This window comes from Mus caroli, unplaced genomic scaffold, assembly GCF_978045245.1.
Source record: "Mus caroli unplaced genomic scaffold, Mus_caroli_1 scaffold_14, whole genome shotgun sequence".
NCBI classification, from domain to species: Eukaryota; Metazoa; Chordata; class Mammalia; order Rodentia; family Muridae; genus Mus; species Mus caroli.
Genome location: NW_028227269.1, coordinates 20698322 through 20709635, shown reverse-complemented (window position 1 = coordinate 20709635; position 11314 = coordinate 20698322).

Here is an 11314-nt window from a genome sequence, read left to right as displayed (position 1 = left end):
GGGTGGGGGTTGAGACAGGGTTTCTCTGTGTAGCCCTGGCTATCCTGGAACTTATTCTGAAGACCAGGCTGGCCTCCAACTCAGAAATCCACCTCCCAAGTGCTGAGATTAAAGGTGTGCACCACTACTGCCTGGCTTATTTGAAATTTTACAAGTGTCATTTATTTGTTTGTTTGTTTCCAGAATAGGGTGTATATAGCCCAAAGTGGACCCAAACTTCATGCTTGCTCTTCAGAGGATGACGATGACCTCAAATTTATGATCCTCCTGCCTCCACATCTGAGTTCTGGGACTATAGATGTGTGCAACCATGCCTAATTTTATGTAGCACTGAGTACCCCACCCAGGGTGTCATGAAAGTTAGGCAAGCCCTCGACCAACTTTGCTACATGCCAGCCCGAATATGATTTATTTTTGTAACTACAAGGGAGATTTTGCTTTAAAAATAAACCTGTTCTTATTCGTAGCAGTTGCTTAACCCTTGCTAAGCTGGAGCCTGAAGAACTTTCTTGGGCTGCTAAGGGGTGGTGAGAAGGCAGACACTTCTATTGCAAATGAGGAGTTCTAAATTTCTACCCAACAACTTCCATCTCCACCCGGGTTGGTGACATAAGGTTTCTGAGACTCACCTAAAGCCTCAAAAGCCCCAAAGATGCCTGTACCTCATGAACCATAGGCAATGGTTCTTGTTCTTTGCCCTCACCTCTTTCTGAAATCCCTGGCTGATGGAAGATGTATTAACTGCTGGAAGATGTATCTGCTGCTGGAAGATGTATCTGCTGCTGGAAGGTGTATCTGCTGCTGGAATATGTATCTGCTGCTGGAATATGTATCTGCTGCTGGAAGATGTATCAGTTCCTTACAGATATATCTGCTGCTGGTGTTCCTGTTCATACCGATCTACAGGTCTCTTTATTATCTTCTCTGTCCCTCTCCTACTCCAAACATCCTCTTTGGCTCTATCAGGGCCAGGTCTCTCCTTGTTGCATAAGCATGACATATTTGTTTTTCAGAGGTTGCCTTGCCTGAATTTTGTAACCAGCTCCCTCATGAAGGATAAGACCCATCTCATTGCTAACAGTTTTCTCTTCTGAATTCCCATGAGCATGTCTGTTCTGCTCATGACTGAGCTGTATCTGTGAGTAAGGAAGAGAGTTAGTTAATACTTAGTTGAATTCAGGCTCTTGGGTGAGGCTCTGTGGGGCTTGTGTCTTCTGGGGCAAAGTCAAGAAGCAGCCCCACATGTCAGTGTCCACACATGCTGCCGTAGGTGTGCTGAGAAAGCCTATTCATCAGTCTAGTCTAGACTGACAGCACCTCCTCTCCTGCTCCTCACTTGGAAAATGTCATTGAGCTCACATTATGGGGAAAGCAGGAGTTGGGAATTTCCTACATCTGTGCCACATTGTGTGATTGAAGGGGTCCTGAAACTTTTCTGATGATGGCAATAAGGACATGTTGCTGTCTTGGATTACCCACTTCTGGGTCTCGTTACTATGGAAGAAAGGTTCTTTCTTAGCTGCAAGTGAGTAGCTCAAAAGAGAAAACTGTGTCCAACAGAAGCCCCCAAAGGAGGAAGGACAGGACACTCAGGACTTGATATGGAGGTGCCAATTATGTTGTGGAAGACAGGTGATGAAATTGCTTCACATCAATTCTGGTTTCTGTTTTAAAACATTTGGTTTGTTGCTATGAAAACAAATATATGGAAAGAATGCAGGTCGGTGACACGAAAGGCATTTCTTCTTCCTAAATTTAGATGCTGTTTCCCTCTACCCTTTGACAAGTCGCTGACCAGTAGAGGAGACAGACATGGGAGGGCAGCCAATGCTCTTTCTGGAGAAGTGGCCTCAGCCCAAGCTCACAAGGTGTGTGTGTGGGGTGGGTCGGGTGCAATTTTAAACTAATTGATGAACTGCTTTGGGAATCTACTCATTAAAACACACTCTTGGTACTGATGGAACCCTAAGCTACAGGGGCCAGTAGAAGGCATGGAGATGCTGGTCAAGGGGACAGTCTTTATAGTTCTCTGTGACTCACCAGGCTGTCTTCTGCAGACAGGGGACAGCACAGTCTTGGTGGCAGGGAGATTCTCACTGTGACTGCCTGTTAATTTAAAGCTCATGAGGAAACACAAAGAGGAAACAATTGTCCCATAGGATAGTCTTCTGTAATGTCACTGCTACAGACCCTTCTACATGAGACTCATTAAAGGTCTGGCTCTGAGGACCAAAATGGGGCAAGGGTGTCTGGGATGGAGTAGAAGTGCAGGAACAGTGTGGCCCTTCTAAGTCCCTCCCTTGGTAAAGAGAAGGTTTAACTTACATTGATGTATTAGGTCTATATTTTGCTGTAAGAAAAGATATACCATACAAATCATAGACCTTTTAAAGCAGGTGAACTGTGGGTTAGATTCTCCTAGGTTCCAAACTGGCCTCAGAGCATGAACAACTGAAGTCCCAGGTGAGCTCCCTAAGGGCCCTCTCCCCACCCTGAGGGAGGTGACTTCCTCATAGTCCCTGCCAGGATGGGAGCCCATTCCACCCCGGTACTCCTAGCAATGCAATCCTTTCTGAGACCAAAAGTTTCTCTTTTCTCATACAAAACCATAGACAGTCAATTGCTGTGCTTCCTCTACTGATTCCAGCTGTCAGATGGGCAGGCCCACCTCACTAACAACTCTGGAGTAGGCGAGTGGGCAGAGGAAGCAGTGAGATGGGCTCATGTGTGTGTGTGTGTGTGTGTGTGTGTGTGTGAGAGAGAGAGAGAGAGAGAGAGAGAGAGAGAGAGAGAGAGAGAGAGAGAGAGAGAGAGAGAGGGAGAGGGAGAGGGAGAGGGAGAGGGAGAGGGAGAGGGAGAGGGAGAGGGAGAGGGAGAGGGAGAGGGAGAGAGACAGAGACAGACAGACAGACAGACAGACAGACAGACAGACAGACAGACAGAAGGTGAGAGCACTGAGCACCTATCTCAGTGTGTCTTGAGAAACTCTTGGGACTGATTCTCCCTCTGTTACTTGCTGGCCAGTCTGTGTTGGAGACCAGCAGTTGGCATGGCGGGAAATAGGATGGGATGAGTGGGCCATTTCTTTACTTCAGCCCAATGCTCCCTCCCTCCCTCCTCTCCCCCTCCCTCCCTTCTCTGTCTCTCTGTTCTGTCTCTCTGTCTCTGTCTCTGTAACTTTGGCTGTCCTAGAACTTGCTATGTTGATACCGGCTGAAGATTAGGCTGTATCTTTGTGTGCTGGGATTAAAGGTATATTGCACCATGCCTGGCTTCTGCTTTTTTTTTTTTTTTAAAGGGGTTGTTTAATTTTATGTGTATAAGCATTGGTCCACATGTAAGTAGGTGTGCTACATGAGTGCAGTACCTCTGAAAACCAGAAGAGGGAGGCACTGGAGAAAATGACAGTTGTGAGATGCTGTGTGAGTGCTGAGAACCAAATGGGGTTGTCTGCAAGAACAGCCATTGCTCTGAATCACTGAGCCATCTCTCCAGCCTGTTTTCTTTTTGTTTTAAATCTTGTCTGTTACTGTTGAAGAGGTCTTTGTGAATGTCAGCAGCCCAGGACTTCTCAGGAAGCAGTCACATTCCCTATGGTCCCCACCAGTGTGCGTTCAGACAGTGGACCTCCTCCCAAGGTTACCCTTAAACTCATGTTTGCTCTCCCAGCATTCCTGTCGCTCAGGAACGTAGTAGCTTAGCTGGCCCAGAATCTGGGGTGTGGCCAGGGCAGCTTTCTCTCTGTGTGTTTTCAGGTGGCACCTGGCAGGCCCTGGTTCTTGTGGGCTGTTGCTACCTGGGCCTCTCTATAGGGCTTCTAACACTGGTAGGTAGCCTCCCTCCTCATAATGAGTGGGCAATAAGTTGATAGAGACCAACTCGGGGGCCTGTTTTATCACCAGATCTTAGAAGACACCCATAGCTTGAGGTTGGAACTCTTGGGGACCCCTAAGAAGGCTGCCTCTCATCTCTCTCCTTTATTTTATTTATTTATTTATTTATTTATTTATTTATTTATTTATTTATTTATTTATTTATTTATTTGAGATAGGATTTCTCTGGGTACCCCTGGCTGTTTAGGAACTCACTCTGTAGCCAGGCTGGCCTCAAACTCAGAGATTCAGCTATTGCTGCCCCTGTTGGGATCAAAGCCATGCTCCACCACTGCCTGGTGCCTTATTTTATATACAGAAGTATGCCAAGCTTTTTCATGTGGCTATTTAGATATATCTTAGTCTTGTGACTATATGTACCTATGTCTGTGTATCACACATTCTGCATACTGCATTCCATACCCCAAAATTGCTTGACTCCATCTCTCAGGATTGATTTTCAGTTCTTATGACAAAGAATGCTCTAGTGAGCGTTTGCCAGTCCTCTCTGTGTGGCTGAGGGAGAGAGCTATGATGTCAATCTAGTCTCTTTCTTCCTCCTTCTGACCTCTAACTGACCTGCACCCTGGCTCATCTCATAGCTTGTTAACAAATACCAGCAAGACCCAGACAGTCCTCTCCTCTCCCTCCCCTCCTCTCCCCTCCCTCCCTTCTCCCTCCCCTCCCCTCCCCTCCCCTTTCCCTCCCCTCCCTTTTCTCTCCCTTCCCCTCCCCCTCCCCTTACCCTCCCTTTCCCTCCCCTCCCCCTCCCCCTCCCTTTACCCTCCCTTTCCCTCCCCTCCCCCTCCCCTTCCCTCCCCTTTCCCTCTCCTCCCCTTTTCTCTCCTCCCCTTCCCTCCCCTCCCTTTCCACTGATCATCTTGCCTCTATCTTATGCTTCTTGTTCTTCCCCAGATGGCCCTGCTTGCAGCCTAAGCTCCATAACTCCCCTTACCAGCTTCAGGCAACCTGTATGAACATTCCAGCTCAGACTGGGCATCTCTCCTCCAGGTCCCACAGTGACCTAAGCAGGGTTCCATTCAGAACTTGGAGACTACCTCAGGACTATCTGCCATGTCTGTCTTTCTGGGCCTGGGAAATCTCCACTAGCAGGTATCAGCTGAAACTCTGAATGTAAGCCTTGTATAGTCCTGGCCTTAGCTGCCACGCTCTGACAGCTAGTGCAGGAATAATGGATCAAACACACCTTGAACATGAACACTGTTGTTAACAGAGTTGCCTTTCAAGGCTGGAGACAAATATAGGGAACCATCAGTTCTAAGTACTTGTGCAGTGTAATTGCATCTCTGGACTGTGGCTCTCTGACCTCTAATCCTTTTCCATGCAGCCCTGAGCACGATAGAATTTTCTTCCTCCTTTGGTCCTCTGACATTGATTTCTGCTCAGCCCCAAGACCTGAAGGAGCGGTCATCTCCACGATGAGTTACAGTGCCTAATGTTGGCCTTCCTCACTCCAAGGCCCCTGACAAGCCATGCTCACAGTGGTTACTAGAGGTCAGGAAAGGCATTTATCTCCCTGTTGTTAGTCTGTGCCCACTGGGGAGACACATTGGTGGCAACTTTTCTTCTACCCAAATTTTAAGAATCAGCGCAGTGGGCCAGGTATGGATGGAGTTCCATTGGAACAGATCTGTGATTGACCCTCTGTGGTTGCTTAATATTAGTTGTTAATTTGACAGGATCTAGTGTAGCAATTCTCTTCTCAGCCTTCCTAACACTGCGACCCTTTAATACAGTTCCTTGTGCTGTGGTGACTCTGAACCACAAAGTTATTTGTTGCTGCTTCAAACCTTTCTACTGTTACAAATCGTATTGTAAATATCTGATATGTGACCCCCACCACCACCACCACCACCAAAGGGGTTGAGACACACAGGTCGAGACCCACTGATCTAGAATCACCATAGAGATATACCTCAGGGTATGTCTTCAGGGGATTATCTGTCAGGTAAATTGAAATGGGAAGAGCCACCCACCTTAAATATGGGCAGCAGTATTCCCCCAGCTAGCGTTCCAGAGAGCATAAACAGGAGAAAGCCAGCTGAGTCCCAGTATTCATCTCTCTGGGCTTCCTGCTGCCATGATAGACTGCATCCTTTTAAACCATCTGCCATAGAAACCCTTTCTCCCATGAGTTGCTTTTTGAAGATATTTGGTCACAGACACCAGAGAAGAAACCAGCAAACCCTGCCAGCTCTGGCTGCATTGCTTAGCCACTCTGAGCTGAGGAACTGTCTCTAAAAGATCTGCCCTAGGGGACGTCAGATGTGGCTTAGTGAAGGACTGAGTGTGTAATTGCTTGGAGTCTCCATTAGAGTGAGGTGCCCACTCGCAAGCATCATTCCTCAAGTCTTTGCTATACCCCTTCAGAGACCACATCCCGCAGGCTATAGTTTCATATTACAACCAACTCCTGATGTCCATTTCCACAGTAGAGCCTGAACTCCCCACAAGAGCCACCTTTGTAGAATGGCTCTGGCATCTGAGCACAGTGTCTGTTGAATAGACTGACTGTCTTCGCTGCTGACCTTCTACCCAAGCTCCCTGCCACAGTTAACCCTCGCTGTGCTGCTCTTCCATGCCAGCACTGTTCCAGGCATAACAAAATCCATCCTACTTAGTATCCAACTGGCCCCAGTGAAGAAAGTGCTGCCCAGCCTCTCTTTGCCCCCATGACCACAGATCTTGGCCATTTATCTTGACTACATCTGGCATCAATTAAAATCCAAACTTGTTGGGTATGTATGTACACCAGTAGATTAAACTACTGCAAGCACAGATGAGAGAGTTAGGGGATGGTTGGTCCCTGCTTGCTCTTTATCTCTTGCATCCCAGCCTGCATGTCTGTGGGTTTGAGGAAGACTGCCCCACCCTGGCTTAAACAAACACCCTCCAAGATGGCCAGGACATCTGGGAAGACTAGGGGTGGGTCTCAGTCATCCATATGGCTATGGAGAAAAACTGGTCCCTGCAGGATAAAGGCTTTCTATGAGCAGCCTTTTGGGTGAAGAGCACCCACACTACTGCAAACACCTCCACCTTATGTTCTCTATGGAAGCTCAATAACCTCATTGGCTTTACAGAATGGACTTTGGCAAATCTTGTTTCCGTTTGACGTTGAGACCTTAGGGGGAACTGTACCATTTTGTCTCCCCAGAGGAGGGATTTTAGTACTGCATGTGTTTATTTAGTCTCACTTCACAAAGGAAGGAGCAGAGGTTTGGGAAGTTGTGTGATTTGTAGTCTCACACATATGTCACACGGGTCCTAGTTGTGGGTGAGAAAAGCCGCTGAGTTACAAAATGTCCTTAAACGACAAACTCCCCAATCACATGGCCACCTGCTCCCTTGGAAGTTGCTCCAGGCCTCTTGTCTGGTGCCTAATGCCTGAGAGGTTCTGAGTGGACTTTTGGAGCCTGCCCTGGCTCTGGAACCAGAGGATCGGGTTTGGCTAGTTGGTTCTGACCAGACAGAACCTGGTCTCTCTAGAGACTGCTTGTCTTTCAGCCTGGAACTCTCCTTAAATCTTCATGTCTTTTGCTTCAGACACTGAGTTTATCTAAAATTTCCACAAAGAGGAGGACATTACCTACGGAGACAAACCCTGTGTCCACCATAGGGCCACCCTGTAAGGCAGGTGCCCAGCCCACAGGGGGCAATGCTAGATGATTTTTCTGCTGGGAAAGGCTCCTGGCCAGGATATGGGTCTGGACTTTGGGTCTATTTTCAGTGTCGATTGCTCAAGATGACAATTGTCAAGAGCCTGAACTCTTGACAGGTCTAAAGATAGAGAAACAAACCCCAATGGGAGCAAGGCAAATTCATCAGTTCTCAACCTAAGGGTTAACTTTTTTCGGTACACTTCTATCTCCAAAAATATTTATATTAGAATTCATAATAGCTGAAAAGTTACAGTTATGAAGTAGCAAGGGAAATAATTTTTTTTTTTGACTGGAGGTCACCACAACATGAGGAAGTGTATTAAAGGATCGCAGCCAGGCAGCTGACCCTGAGGATGTCCTGTCTGCCTCTCAGATGCTGGGATTACAGGTAACTGCCATACTTGCCCAGCTATTACATGGTTCTAGAGATCTGATTTCTGGTCTTCATGCTTACATCTAGCATGTTTTATGCACTAAGCCATTGTCTCCCCACAGCCCTGTTTTAAAAAATTAAATAAAAGTTTTGATGTTTGAGTAATGACAGACCCAAGGGAAGCTGCAGCTGGGTCCATGAATCTGTCCTTCAGGTTCACACCTGGTCCTGTCTTGAACAGCTACAGTGATATTGAAGTCAGGGATAGGGACACTGCTACCATCCACACAGCTTTCTCATATCATGATTGTGTGCGCGCCCCGACAAATGCATGCTGTGTGCATGGTATCTGATGCAGTTTCAGAGCATGTGTAGATCTGCGTTGTCACTGTCACTGATTTCTCTTCCTATGGTTAGAAAATTGCAGAGAATATTCTGTGGGGAGGCGACCATAGGGTCTCCTAATGATGAACCTTCCTGCCCGATCCTCGGCTCTGTACCCTTCCTTCCTGCCCCATCCTTGGCTCTGCACCCTTCCTTCATGCCCCATCCTTCTCTCTGTACCTTTTGTCCAGGCGACTTTCTGCTCATGCTCACTTCTGAGTACACTCCCCCTGTGGTCCATCCTGTGGTAAATAACCAGCTTAGAAATCACAATGGACTAGTTTCTAAGCTGCATTTACCAGAAAAGGCTACATGTCTAGAAGGCTTTGCAGGGCCTTCCACTAATTTTAGCTTGAATCAAAGAAAATAAACTTTCATGATTTGTCGATTACATTTAACAGCTGCAGCTGACCCTGGAATGACCTTTAAGTCCGTGTCATGAGCTTACAGCATAGCTCCGTGCACAAGTGACCCCATTGGGGGTGCTTCTGTTTTTTGGCTGAATTCTACACTTTGAGGGGTCTTTCCTTACTGAGACAGTCTCTGAGAAACCTAGCAAGTGAACTCCCACGGAAACAAGGGGGACGGAAACATCCTATCTTCTTGATATCAATTTTCTGATCCACAAATTTCGGTCACTCACTAGTATATGAATTCTTCCATCCATGAACTCCTATGTTGGAGGTCTGTAACAGAAGCCCCAGACTCACCCAGTGGAAAAAATAGTCCTGCAGGCTGCAGAAGCAGCAATTGAGTAGTGCACCACTGCCATCTAGTGCTCACATTCAGTGTTGCACCAAAGGGTGGCTCTTAAATATCTTGGAATCCAGCCTTGTTAGACTGGACTGTTCCTTGGCCTTTCAATGGGAACAATTTAGTCAACTTCAATGGCTCCCAGAAAAAGGAAGTCTAGTGTAGAGAAGCTGGGGTCAAGGGGACCCTGAGATGAAGCTGACAAGGCTTCCCACACCCTTTGGAAGGGAACAGAGCCAAGCAGTGGTGACCGTATCTAGGGGCTCTGGGTCAGGCAGCACAGGGTTGGAGTCCTGAGTCTGTCCCTTGTCAGTTACTGGACCTAGAACAAGATACTTAGGCCTCTTCATTCATTCTATGAGACAGGGTGTTCCTGGGGAGGCAAACATGGACTCAAATTTGAGATTCTTCTGCCTTAGCTCCTCTAGTGCTGGGATTAGAAGGGTGAACAATCATGACTGTACCACTTTAGCTTTTGGAGACTTGTGTTTTTAATACCTAGTGGGAAACAGTACTAGTAATCTGACCCTAATTAGGCCAGCATGGCCATTAAAAATATGTGAACCACAAGGAACATAATAGAGCCTCCAAATGGAAGGTATATAGAGTTCTTACTGACTGGTCGCTAGTAAGACTAAGAAGGAAGTATGGGGGACAGGGAACGCTACAGGGTTTGAGTCCTGAGTCTGTCCAAATGAGACAGAGAGACAAGGTTTTACAGGGTCAGTAGGAGTTTTCCATTCTAAGGGGGAAGGGCAGTCCAGATGCAGGTACTATGTGTACAAAGTCATTTTATTAAGAATTGTCCCACTGTGCTGAGTGCATTTCATTGAGTTTGGCCTGGTCTAAGCTCAAAGTGGATGAGGTATGGCTGGAGAGAAGCTCAATGGTTAGAGCACTTACCGCTTCTGCTGGGATCAGAGTTTGGTTCCCAGCACCCATGTACCAGGGCTTACAACTGTCAGTAACTCCAGCTTCAGGAGATCCAATATCTTGCTCTGGGCCTCCACAGGCACCTGCATGCATATATGCAAATGCATGTAGTGTTTCTCTCTCACACACATGGCCACAATTGAAATAATAAATCTTAAAAATCCACTGAGTGAAATAGAACAGGTGAGTTTGGCTAGAACCTCCAGGAGGGCTCAGGAGTCCATCTTGCTTCCAAACTTCCTCCAACCTTTCACCTCCCCACCTTGACATTCCCTCTCTGGGCTTCTTGCTACTACTGTTTCCAACACTGTCTGGATACAAGGTTTGGTATAGGGTAAGGAATGGATTGTGGTTAGCTTCACCCACAGCCACAGAAGTGCAAAAGCCACATTCTGCAAGGCTCACCAAGACTTTGTCCCTTTTGGGTGGTGCTTCCTTCACGTGCTTGAATGGCCCTGGCTTCCTAACAGAAAGTTCATCTTTAGATTTGAAAATGGACTGTGGGACTGTAATCTTATGGATGTGTTGGTAGTGTCCCTAATTCTATGAAAGCTGATTAGCACCTTCACTCCCAACAAGACATCCTGTGGGTGTTCTGGGGTCCCATGGATAAGGCTAGCTCACTGTTTTTCCACAAGAGAGCTTCTTCCTTGAATAAGTTCTTCTTTTTCTTTTTAAATGTTTATCTAAATTCGTTTCACATGCATTGTTGTTTGGCTTGTATGTATGTCTGTGTGAGGGTGCCACATCGCCTGGAACAGTGATTTCCTGTTAAAGACAGTTGTGTTTCTGTTCTATTTCTGTTAAAGACAGTTGTGAGCTGATATATGGGTGCTAGGGAATTGAACTCAGGGCCTCTGGAAGTGCCATCAGTGCTCTTAACCACCAAGTCCTAATTAGTACTTTCTATGACAGTTGTCAAATTTTGTTTTTGAGGCATGGTCTCACTATTGAACCCTGGCTGGCCTCAAACTCAGTATGTAGCTAGGAATGGCCTTTGACTCCTGATGTGATTGTCAGGTTCCCAGACTGCTGGGGTTGTAAAGACAGATGGAGGCCAGAGGACAACTTATGGGAGTTGGTTCTTCCCTTTCACCATGCGGGTTCTGGGAGATCAGACTTGGTCTCTGATCTTGTATTTTTGAGCTAGAGTCCTAGAACTCATGACTTTGCTGCCTCAGCCGCCCCTTTCTGTGCTCTTCTTTCTACCCCTCACTGTACTCTCACATCTTGTGTGTCTTTGAGTTCTTCATTTGAGAAGACTCCCAAGGCTGGAGAGATGGCTCAGTTATTAAGAGCATTGACTGGTCTACCTA